The sequence below is a fragment of the Neophocaena asiaeorientalis genome, unplaced genomic scaffold (genome assembly GCF_003031525.2).
Source record: "Neophocaena asiaeorientalis asiaeorientalis breed wild unplaced genomic scaffold, Neophocaena_asiaeorientalis_V1.1 scaffold32, whole genome shotgun sequence".
NCBI lineage: Eukaryota > Metazoa > Chordata > Mammalia > Artiodactyla > Phocoenidae > Neophocaena > Neophocaena asiaeorientalis.
This window is the reverse complement of record NW_020185327.1, coordinates 5,061,807-5,074,926: the sequence shown is the minus strand read 5'-3', so window position 1 is coordinate 5,074,926 and position 13,120 is coordinate 5,061,807. Positions and strand designations below refer to the sequence as shown.

Sequence of the window (13,120 nt, the reverse complement as noted above, 5' to 3'; positions counted from 1 at the left end):
ATGAAGAAACCAAACATGTCAACAGCAGAGCTGTTCTGGTTGACGTGTTTTAACCACATAATTCCCATCTACCCCTCTCCTTTCTGTCCTAAGAGAGCTTTAGAGTCTCTAGAACACAGCCAGCCACAGTGTAATTTAGTCCAACCCTTTCTCTTTACAAATGAGGAAACTTACTCCTGAATAGATGGAGAGAACTAGCCAAGGGCCTATGCACTAGTTAAGGGTTTAACTAGGATTAAAATATGAACTCCTAGCTCTGATTACTGTTATTTCAGCATTAGTGCTTGTCCCTGTTTGAGTATAGGCAGTGGGAGTATAAGTTCATAACTGTCTGTGGGGAAACTTTGAGAAGATGAATGGATCGTAGAAGGCAAACTTCTTGTAATCTGTATTTCAGTATTTTGTATTCAGTGTACATTCCCTAGAAATTCTCCCCGTGTATGGTGAAAAAAAAGGACAGAGTTGGGAGAGGGAAGAAAGTGGTAGTTAAATAAATATATAATACCTTATTTGCCAGCCGTCCTCTTCATTCCATTCAGTACAGACCCAGCTGTAGTTACAATTTAGTAACTTTCCACATAGCTGAATTTTTAAATGACTTTTTATAATTAAAATGTGGCTTTCTGTATGAATGCTACATGCTGGAAATATACTTGAGAAAGAAAGAACATTCATTGGAAGATAATCTGATTTAGGAAGTAAATTTAATTTGAAGGGTATATATAATTTAGACTTTATAAGATACAGGGTTAATCTGAGTCAAAAGTGGTTCTAGGTGATAGAATTGATGAAGATAAGGAATTGACTGGCCTTTTACTCAAGAAACTTAGCTGTTGCCACAAGATATTGGAGTAGGAAAAGGCAAAAGAAAGAGATAGAGGAAGGAAACTCCTGGCATACCAAGAGGAACAAAGGTAATTTTCTGGGACTATAAAACAGATGGTACACAGTGCACTAATTCCCTTTGTGCTTTTGCTTGAGTGGATGAATTGGTGTTCAGAATACTAAGTGACAAGCTGCTTCATTGACAAGACTGATTTATAATTTATTTGTGTGATCCATATATTTGACCTTACAAATTCAAAATAGCCAAATACTCTTCTTTCAAAAAGAGACTTCTGAGTGAATTTTACATTTCACTAACTTTTTCTACTAAAACATGCAACTCAATACTATATTCTGGTAGGGTACATCCAAGAACATAATGGAAATATTTGGGCTGAAGGGAACTATGAAAGAAACAAAAACTCCAAAGAAAGGGAAAACATTTTGTTTTGTGACTTTGAAATTTTAAAATTCAAATTTGCTTTATATTGACCTATACATTTTAACATTTTAATAATAATAATGACATTATTAAATTAAATAATTAAAATATAAATTAAATAATTTAAATATAAATTAAATAAATTAAATTTATTTAAATTTAATAAATAAATTTAAATTATTTATTTAATAATCAAAATTCCCAAAACTAAATAAGTGATGTTTTAAGAAGGTTGCATTTATGCTTCTGAAATTATTAAAGCTTAAAATTGCACTGAAACTTTCGAGATACCTTGTGTGTCTGTGTGTGTGTGTGTCTGCGTGTGTGTGTGTGTCTGTGCTTGTGTAGATAATTATTTATTTAATAATTTAATAATTATTAAATTATTTATTTAATAATAAATTTAAATTATTAAATTATTTAAATTTTTAATAAAAAATTTAAATTATTAAAATAATAATTTTAAATATAAATTAAATAATTTAAATATAAATTAAATAAATAATGACATTATTAAATTAAATAAAATTAAATAATTAAATAATGACATTATTAAATTAAATAACTAACATTAAATAAGCTGAGTACTTTGCCTAATGATTTCCATATATTTCTTCATTTATAAATAAAAAAGAAAAGAAATGTAACTTGTACCAGGGCATACCTTGTAATTTTCTTCTGTTTCAGTGATATGTATTTTTATTCCTCAATTTTACATTCCAAACTATGTGTAGCTCCTTAACTGGAAATAGTAACCCTTTGTTCATTTTCTAGGTGATAAATCAGGAAACATTAAAAAGAACTTGGTATATTATATCTGATCTGAAATGACATAAATTTTGACAATATTCAGTCTGCTGTATTGTATTTCAGCATCCTAGTAAAAGAAAAGAATGGGAAAATGATGGAAAAAAGAAAGGAATTAGTGCTTTAGCTGTTAAGTAGTAAAACAAAACTTTAAAGTCTGACTAGGAAATGTACAATCAGCAAATATTTTGAAAAGATCTGGAATTTGGCTGTGACTGCTATGGTTTGCATTCTATATTTTCATATATACAGTTATATAAGGCAGGGTGGCGGGGGTGTTACCCTTTCTATGAACTTTGAAAAATCAATAATGTTTTAAAATGGAAATGCGGGCTTCCCTGGTGGTGCAGTGGTTGAGAGTCCGCCTGCTGATGCAAGGAACATGGGTTCGTGCCCTGGTCCAGGAAGATCCCACATGCCATGGAGCGGCTGGGCCCATGAGCCATGGCCGCTGAGCCTGCGCGTCCAGAGCCTGTGCTCTGCAATGGGAGAGGCCACAAAGGTGAGAGGCCCGCGAACTGCAAAAAAATAAAAAATAAATAAATAAAATGGAAATGCACTAGAAGAGTAACCTATAGTGACACTAAACATGGGAAATGAGAATAACCTTTAAGAATAGAGATTTAAATGTAGCTGTGGGAAATAAAGGTGGTGGTACATTGGACGTCCAGAGAAAAGAGAGAATCAAATGAGCAGAAAGAGGAAATAGCCTTGTTCTTCTTGTGGGAATTCTGAATAACTACCTATTAGATTTTTCTTTTCATTACTGTTTTAACAGGAAATTATTTCAAATAAGATTTAAATTAAAAGAAATATTTCTGAACCTCTGATGTCAAGAGTAAACCAGATAAAAAGTAACACAGTTTAAGTAAAGAGAAACCAGGTACTGAAAGTCACAGATTAGTTTTCCTTCAGTTCATTACTGAAGAATTTTCTTTTCTCATCTAAGATTATGTGGCCAACTTATTTCAAAAGGCCATTTAAAAGCAAGATTGGATTTTTGGAAGAAAGCACAGAAATACCAATAGAAGTCTATGATCTTGAATGATAGACTAGAACAGAGAAAAGAACATGGAGAGAATTATTTAATGTCAATTCTGTTTCTACACTCCTGTTGCCAAAGTTGAATGTTTTAGCTAAGATTCTATATCTTGTACAATTAAAAAAAATAATTACTCTGTTTCCAGTTCTTTAAATACTTGGTATCATTGTTATACTGTGCATCTCATTGGATCCATGTGCTATTATTCATAATTATAACCATAATCATAGGATACTATTTGGTTAACAAATATTTAGCCTTTCAATAGAAACTGTCAACAAGCCTCTTAGATAGCCTCATCCACCAAAGGGCAGATGGCAGAAGCAAGAAGAACTACAGTCCTGCAGCCTGTGGAACAAATACCACATTCACAGAAAGATAGACAAGCTGAAAAGTCAGAAGCCTATGTACCAGAAGAAGGAACAAGATAAAACCCCAGAAAAACAACTAAATGAAGTGGAGATAGGAAACATTCCAGAAAAAGAATTCAGCATAATGATAGTGAAGAAGATCCAGGACCTCGGAAAAAGAATGGAGGCAAAGATCGAGAAGATGCAAGATATGTTTAACAAAGCCCTAGAAGAATTAAGAAACAAACACCTAGAGGAATTAAAGAACAAACAAATAGAGATGAACAATACAGTAACGGAAATGAAAAATACACTAGAAGGAATCAATAGCAGAATAACTGAGGCAGAAGAACGGATGAGTGACCTGGAAGACAGAATGGTGGAATTCACTGCCACAGAATAGAATAAAGAAAAAAGAATGAAGAGAAATGAAGACAGCCTAAGAGACCTCTGGGACAACATTAAATGCACCAACATTCGCATTATAGGGGTCCCAGAAGGAGAAGAGAGAGAGAAAGGACCCGAGAAAATATTTGAAGAGATTATAGTTGAAAACTTCCCTAACATGGGAAAGGAAATAGCCACCCAAGTCCAGGAAGTACAGAGAGTCCTATACAGAATAAACCCAAGGAGAAACACACCGAGACACAAAGTAATTAAAATGGCAAAAATTAAAGACAAAGAAAAATTATTGAGCGCACAGAAAAATGACAAATAACATACAAAGGAACTCCCATGAGTTTAACAGCTGATTTCTCAGCAGAAACTCTACAAGCCAGAAGGGAGTGGCATGATATATTTAAAGTGATGAAAGGGAAGAACCTGCAACCAAGATTACTTTACCTGGCAAGGATCTCATTCAGATTCTTTGGAGAAATCAAAAGCTTTACAGACAAGCAAAAGCTAAGAGAATTCAGCACCACCAAACCAGCTCTACAACAAATACTAAAGGAACTTCTCTAAGTGGGAAACACAAGAGAAGAAAAGGACCTACAAAAACAAACCCATAACAATTAAGAAAGTGGTAATAGGAACATACATATAGATAATTACCTTAAACGCGAATGGATTAAATGCTCCCACCAAAAGACACAGGCTCGCTGAATGGATACAAAAACAAGACCCATATATATGCTGTCTACAAGAGATCCACTTCAGAACTAGGGACATATACAGACTGAAAGTGAGGGGATGGAAAAAGATATTCCATGCAAATGAAAATCAAAAGAAAGCTGGAGTAGCAATACTCATATCAGATAAGATAGACTTTAAAATAAGAAATGTTACAAGACACAAGGAAGGACACTACATGATGATCAGGGGATCAACCCAAGAAGAAGATATAACAATTATAAATATATATGCACCCAACATAGGAGCACCTCAATACATAAGGCAGCTGCTAACAGCTATAAGAGAGGAAATCAACAGTAACACAATAATAGTGGGGGACTTTAATACCTCACTTACACCAATGGATAGACCATCCCAAGAGAAAATTAATAAGGAAACACAAGCTTTAAATGACACAATAGACCAGATAGATTTAATTGATATTTCTAGGACATTCCATCCCAAAACAGCAGATTACACTTTCTTCTCAAGTGCACACAGAACATTCTCCAGGATAGATCACATCTTGGGTCACAAATCATGCCTCAGTAAATTTAAGAAAATTGAAATCATATCAAGCATCTTTTCTGACCACAACACTATGAGATTAGAAGTAAATTACAGGGAAAAAAAACTTAAAAAACACAAACACATGGAGGCTAAACAACACATTACTAAATAACCAAGAGTTCACTGAGGAAATCAAAGAGGAAATCAGAAAGTACCTAGAGACAAATTACAATGAAAACACAACGATCCAAAACCTATGGGATGCAGCAAAAGCAGTTCTAAGAGGGAAATTTTTAGCAATACAAGTCTACCTCAAGAAATAATGAAAATCTCAAATAAACAATCTAACCTTCCACCTAAAAAACTAGAGAAAGAAGAACAAACAAATCCCAAAGTTAGTAGAAGGAAAGGAATCATAAAGATCAGAGCAGAAATAAATGAAATAGAAACAAAGAAAACAATAGCAAAGATCAATAAAACTAAAAGCTGGTTCTTTGAGAAGGTATACAAAATTGATAACCCGTTAGCCAGACTCATCAAGAAAAAGAGGGAGAGGACTCAAATCAATAAAATTAGAAATGAAAAAGGAGAAGTTACAACAGACACCACAGAAATACAAAGCATCCTAAGAGACTACTACAAGCAGCTCTATGCCAATAAAATGGACAACCTGGAAGAAATGGACAAATTCTTAGAAAGGTGTAACCTTCCAAGACAGAACCAGGAAGAAATAAAAAATATGAACAGACCAATCACAAGTAATGAAATTGAAGCTGTGATTAAAAATCTTCCCACCCACAAAAGTCCAGGACCAGATGTCTTCACAGGTGAATTCTATCAAACATTTAGAGAAGAGCTAACACCCATCCTTCTCAAACTCTTCCAAAAAATTGTAGCGGAAGGAACACTCCCAAACTCATTCTATGAGGCCATCATCACCCTGATACCAAAACCAGACAAACATACTGCAAAAAAAGAAAATTACAGACCAATATCACTGATGAATATAGATGCAAAAATCCTCAATAAAATACTAGCAAACAGAATCCAACAACACATTAAAAGGATCATACACCATGTTCAAGTGGGATTTATCCAAGGGATGCAAGGATTCTTCAATATATGCAAATGAATCAATGTGATACACCATGTTAACAAATTGAAGAATGAAAACCATATGATCATCTCAGTAGATACAGAAAAAGCTTTTGACAAAATTAATATTTTGACAAAATTAATTACTTTTAAAAAGCTTTTGACAAAACTAATTACTTTTGACAAAAGTAATATTTTGTTGGTACTAGGAATAGGTGTTGATTTCAGAATTTCTTCCTCTGAAGATTTGTCAGAAAGGAGCTTTACATGAGGAATCATCTCTTAAAATTATTTACAATCTAATACCAATTTCCTTCTTAAGCTACCTTCTCAGTGTTCGATGTGAGTGATTGGGATGAAGAAATGGTGCCCAGGATTCTCTGTTTGCTAAGTGTGGCTGTAGAGTCAAAATGGAGAGAAAATTATTAAAATGTATGAAATATAAGATTTCTTCAGATGGTTCTAACATAATTTAAGTTCCTGAGAAATCAGGTTGCAGCTGGGTTATAAATGTTTGCTGATGCGGTGTGATAGGTGATGCTACTATTAATACTAAATAGAGCGCAACAATGAGCAGAGGGTAAATTTGGAGTTTCAGGCTGACATTTTATAGACAATTTCTTGAAGAAAACAAACAAAAAGCTCCACTTTTTCATGAATGCTGTGACACTGCTATATGTGAGAAAACAGAAGGACTGTGGCAATGGTACCTTCATGAGCGGGTTGGAGCAGAATGGGATGGTAATAAAGTCTGGAAAGGGTACAGGAGGAGTTGAACTTCAATTAGGAGGAGGATTATTGCGGCTAAAAGGAAATAAGAATATTCTGAAAATATCATTTATAAAATTGTACATTAAAAAAAACCTAATTAACACAATATTATAGAGAACGAGAAAAGAAAACTTATTTTGAGAGACAGTAGAGCTTAATAAGTCAGAGAGATGTAGGTTCCAATTTCAGTCCTGCCTCTTACTAACCATGTGAACTTTGTCAAAATCTTTAGGTTTGCTGAGCCTAAGTTTCCCCTCCAAATGGATATCCCAATAGAGCTTGGGGAGGGGCATTTGGAAAAGGGATGATTGATTACAAAGGATGAACACCCCAAAAGACTATGATGAGATGTGGAGATAAAAGGAGCTAGGGGATAAAAAAAACCAGCCTCCAAGGCTATTAAAACGGAAGCTTAATTATTCATCATATGTAGAGGAAGAAGTCTCTTTTCTAGGACTGAAAAATTCAAGAGACCTCAGGGATAGTGCCTAGCAGCTAGGAAAAACTTAAAGAAATGGACAAAGAAATAAGGAAAAAAAAACAATGACATAAATTTTGACCAGAAAGAGGAATGAAGTAATGAAGTATATACAGTTCATTCAGTAATGAATGAAGACAAATTAAACCTTAAGTTTTATCTGATTATTGTTTAAATTTATCTGATTATTGTTTAAATTTAACCACAATAGTTTGAATTACTTTGATGAGTTGATTTTATAATAAATTCTAAGGGCAATTGGAGTTAAAAACATCCTGACTATTAAAATTATTGAATTATTTCAGATTATAGAAAATAAATGGAGTTCAGAATATTTACTAAAATTATTAAAATGTTAACTGATCAATATAATACAAAATGAAAAATAATAATGGACCATTAGTTTAATTCATTAAAAACATCTGAACATTTAAATAAACATTTAACATATTAATCTAGCAGTAGAAAAATAATAATAGTTTGCCATGACCAGTTGGATTTTGTTATAGAAATAGAGGGTGGTTGGAAATAGGAAATTTCATTTATAAAACTTTTATATCAACACATTAAAGGAGAAAATTATGTTTATATAAAAGGCTGGAAGTGTATCATGACATAGTTATAATTTCAGATAAAAATTCGAAGTGACATAGGAATAAAAACAAATTACTTAAGCATGATACAGATTCCTTTCCAAAAATCAAGAAAAAACATCTTATTAAATAATGAAATATTAAAGATGCTGCCATAATAAAAGAAGACAGCAGGATTGTTATTTCATCATTATTATTCAACATTGTTTTGACACGAGCTAATGAAATAATTCACTAAAATGAAATAAATGCTTTTTAATGGTGCTGGAGCAATTGGTCATCCAATATGCAAAAAAACAAAAATAAAATATGAACCTCTAATTAATCCTCACATGATAGACAAAAAGTAACTCAAGATGATTCCGGGACTTATATGTAAAATATAAAACTATTATCCTTTTAGGAAAAAAGATAGGAGAAAATCTTCAGGATTAGTTGAAGCATTCTCAGTCTTGACAATAAAAGTGTGATTTATAAAAGGAAAAAATGATAAAGTGGATCTCATCAAAATTAAAAAACGTTTCCTCTGCAGAAGTCCTTTTTAAAAGGATGAAAAGACAAGGTAGAGGGCTGGAGGAAATCCGAAGTTGACATATCAACAAATGATTTACATCTAGAATAAAAAACTCTAAACTCAACAGTCACAGAAACAAAACAATCCAATTAGAAAATGGGCAAATGACATGAACAGACATTTCACTTAAGAGGATATAAACATCGCAAGTAAGCACATTAACAGATGTTCATTAGCTATTAGGGTAATGCAAATTAAAACCACAACGGCATATCATTACACATATATCAGAATGGCTTATTTTTTTTAAAAAAACCACCAAATTCTTGCAAGAACACAGAAAAACTAGGTCATTTCTACATTGCTGGTGAGAATGTAAAATGGTACAACTACTCTAGAAAAGCATCCGATTTTTTCTTACAAAACTAAATGTGCACCGTGTGACCCAGCAATTGCATATTTTGGCATTTATCCCAAAGAAAGGAACATTTATGTTCACATAAAAACCTATAATTAATGTTCATAGCAGCTTTATTCATAATAACCCCAAGCTACAAATGATAACCCAGATTTCCTTCAACAGATGGATAGTTTAACAAACTGATACATTCATGCCCTGGAATAGTACCAAGCAACAAAAAGGAACGGAGAATTGATACACTCAACAACTAAGATGGATCTCTGCCAATCTCAAAATATTACATAATGCATGATTCCATTTACATAGCACTCTTGAAATTACAAAATCATAAAGATGGAAAATAGATCAGTGGTTGCCAAAGATTGCAGAGGGAGGTTATGGCAATAAAAGGGCAACACAGGAGATTCTGGTGATGGAACTGTTCTCTGCCTTACTGGTACTCATCATATTTGATATAATTGCATAGAACTAAAGACAGCCACATATACTCACATGTACACAACTGAATACATGCAGAACTGGTGAAGTCTGAATAAAGTTGGTGGAGGGTATCAATGTCAATTTCTTTTTGAGATATTGTTTATGCAAGATATCATATGTTATTGATGGAAACTGGAGGAAGTGTATAAAGGATTTGTCTTTCTGTATTATTTCTTACAACTGCATGTGAATCTGCAATACCTGAAAATTTTATATATATATTATGTGTGTGTGTATATACACATATAAATGTATATATACACACATATATACATATAAATGCATATATATACATGCACAGATATACATATAAATATATATACATATAAATTTAAACTTTAGAAAAAGAAAATGTATTTTCAGATGATAGAGTTGAATATGTAGAAAAATAAAAGATTTAATTTCCATTGGCATTTTAAAGAAAATGTGATATGGTGAATAATATAATTATTAACTCTGTGTGTGTGTATTAATTCATTTAGAATGACAATGGGAAATATTCTGTTCACAATAACAAACCATATATACTTACTAGTAAATATAGTAGGAAATGTGAAGGATCTATATGAAAAATAGAAGATGAAACACAATTAATGTACCTAAAGTTTAAAGTTTTCCAATTCACTGTGTATGTATAAGGCTATTTTAATAAGATTTCCCCTGCATCGGCAGGCGGACTCTCAACCACTGCGCCACCAGGGAAACCCTCTGGTGGATTTTGATATGATTTTTAAGCCCATATGAAAGAACAGACGTTTGAGAATTGCCAAAATAATATTTGAAAAAAGTATTTGAAAAAAAGATTGTATGGTATGCTGCATTTGCCTTACAAAGTGTTTTTTTGTTTGTTTTACATATACCCAAAAAATACAGTAAACAAAATATGTGGAATTTACCTAGGAGCAAAAATATAGTAAATTTTTCAATTCAGTTGATAAGGATCATTTATTTAATAGATTGTGGTATCATAATCTACTTTCCACTGAAAGTTAGACTCCTACCTCCTACCTTTACCTATATAAATTTCATTGGATCAACTAAATAAATGCATATCAAAGAGAGATGGTAAAATGTAATCATCTAAGAATTAAAGGGATTGTATTGGACAAATTAGGGTGCATTTATATAATCTCAGGAAACTTTAAATTGTGAAACTTGTCTATACCCAAATCTGGTCTTATTGAGATATCTCATAGAATAAATATATTTCTGAAATCCTGATAAAGTTAGCTCATCTGATTAAAATCCCAAACTCCTATGACAGAAAATTAATTCTAGCATCAAAGCTTTTTTGCTGTGTCAAACAAAAAGCGGTCATTCTTTTTTCTAAAATGCTCTCATCCCTTCACTTGTCCATGCCATTCCCTTTCTCTGTCTTTTGAAAGCTGTAAGGCCCAGGTCATTTAACTTTTAAAAATAAAAATGAATAGATTTTATTTTCAAGAGAAATTTTATGTTCACAGAAAAATTGAACAGAAAGTACAGGGCTTTTCCATTTACCCTTACCTTCACATGGGTAAAACCTCCCCCATTGTCAACATCCCACATGTGATATGTTTACTACAACTGATGAACCTACATTGACACATCATTATCACCCAAAGTTCATATTTTACTTTAGGGTTCACTCTTGCTGTTGTACATCCTATGGATTTGGACAAAAGTTTAATGACATGTATCTACCATTCTAACTACTAGTATCTTTAGAGTCTCCATTGTTTACATTTTCCAGCATGTTACATAGTTGGAATCATACAGTATGGAGTCTTTTCAAACTGGCTTCCTTCACTTAATAATTTAAGGTTCCTCCATGTCTTTTCATGGTTGATAGCTCGTTTCTTTTTATCACTTCATAGTATCATAATATCTGGACCACAGTTTATCCATTCACCTACTGAAGGACAGACATCTTGGTTGCTTCCAAATTTCGGCAGTTATATATAAAGCTACTATAAACATCCATGTGCAGATTTTTGTGTGGCTGTAAGTTTTCAGCTCATTTGGGTAAATACCAGGGAGCACAATTGTTAGATTACATGTTTAGTTTTGTAAGAAACCGCTAACCTGTCTTCCAAGTATCTGTACCATTTTTCATTCCCACCAGCAATGCATGATATTTGGTCATTATATTTTTCACTGAAGCCTTTTCTGATTGTTTTTGCAAGATATTTTCCTTCCTTTGTCTGAGCTCATACAGTACTCTGTATCCTCATTCTGACATCCATCGTATTCTTTCTTGCTTTGTGTGAACCCCTCGGGGCAGGACATAGATATGTCTCCTGCACCTCACAATACTTCACTTAACACCTTGAAAATTAAGAGCCCTAGTATTTGTTGAATGAATAAGGTAAATTTAAATTTTTTTGTGTCAGACTGTCAAATGGAGCATTTTGTTTTGCAAATCTATATATAATCACGTCTCATACTAGGCTTGGGTCAAACAATTCTCACTAGTTCCATCTGTTATATTTTTTTCAGTTGTTTCTGAACAGTTATTTTGTGGGTTAACTACATGGCTGATTCATGTTGAAAGAAACTGCATTTGAAGTTATTGATTCTTTGCCCCAGCTTTTCAGCTGGAAGAAACAAAGCTCTTGCTACAATAAGTACTGAACTTTTAAAAAACAATATCTAATGAAGTTAGCATATATTGTTGACATTTTATTTTCAACCAGAGTTAAGGTCACAGCTGAAAGGTCACAAAGATGATTTTATACAGTAAATAAACAATCATATTATTTTGCAAAGAAAATGAAATATCACAAACTTGTCTGTAGGCTCTTTTGTCTAAAAGTATGTTTGCTATGCTTAATTTTGGTATCTAAACTGTGTTGTCCTTCCATTTCTTAGATTTTGGGATTTAAAAAGGAAGTACACCTGGTTTATGTGTCAGGGACTAATATAAACATGTGCTTTTCATTCATATTCTGGCATTATATTGAGTTTTTACATTTAACTCCTAAGTCCACTTAGTATTTGTTGGGTTTATTTGTGGAATTTTGGTATTTATTCTGTTTATTTGGTGAACTTCCTTTCAAGTTGGGAAGTTTTATTGATCATATTTGTTTGGGACCTTTACCTCTTCATCTTTGGTGTTTACAACAAAACTGTAAATTTATCATTAGAGAGAATATGTTGAAGTGATTTTGGAAAGTATTGGGCTGGATTATGGTTAAACAGTGAAAATGTGTGCTTTGGGGCACAATGCACAATAGAAATTATTAACTGCTTTCATATTATATATATCACTACATAACAAAGGATTGATCTCTTAAATTTGTGGTAGCTCAAGACAATTTTAATATTGAAAATAATTTAATGGGTTGAAAAGTATCATGGAACAGACAAACTTCTAATGCCAAAAACCATTAAAATTTCCACTTTATATTGTCATCTAGTTAACATATTTTTAAAGAAAAGTAGTCCAGACGATATTTCTCTTTCTCTGTCTGACTTCACTCAGTATGACAATCTCTAGGTCCTTCCATGTTGCTGCAAATGGCATTATTTCATTCTTTTTAACGGCTGAGTAATATTCCATTATATATATGTACCACATCTCCTTTATCTGTTCTTCTATCGATGGACATTTAGGTTGCTATTGTAAACAGTGCTGCAATGAACATTGGGCTGCATGTATTCTTTCAGACTATGTTTTTCTCCGGATATATGCCCAAGA

At 32.6% G+C, this 13,120-nt stretch overlaps 1 protein-coding gene across 1 annotated transcript in view; it reads left to right on the top strand.

The window, feature by feature from the left end:
* DPP10 (dipeptidyl peptidase like 10) overlaps positions 1-13,120 on the top strand; it is a 638,912-nt gene that overhangs the window by 159,925 nt on the left and 465,867 nt on the right. The window lies entirely within an intron of this gene.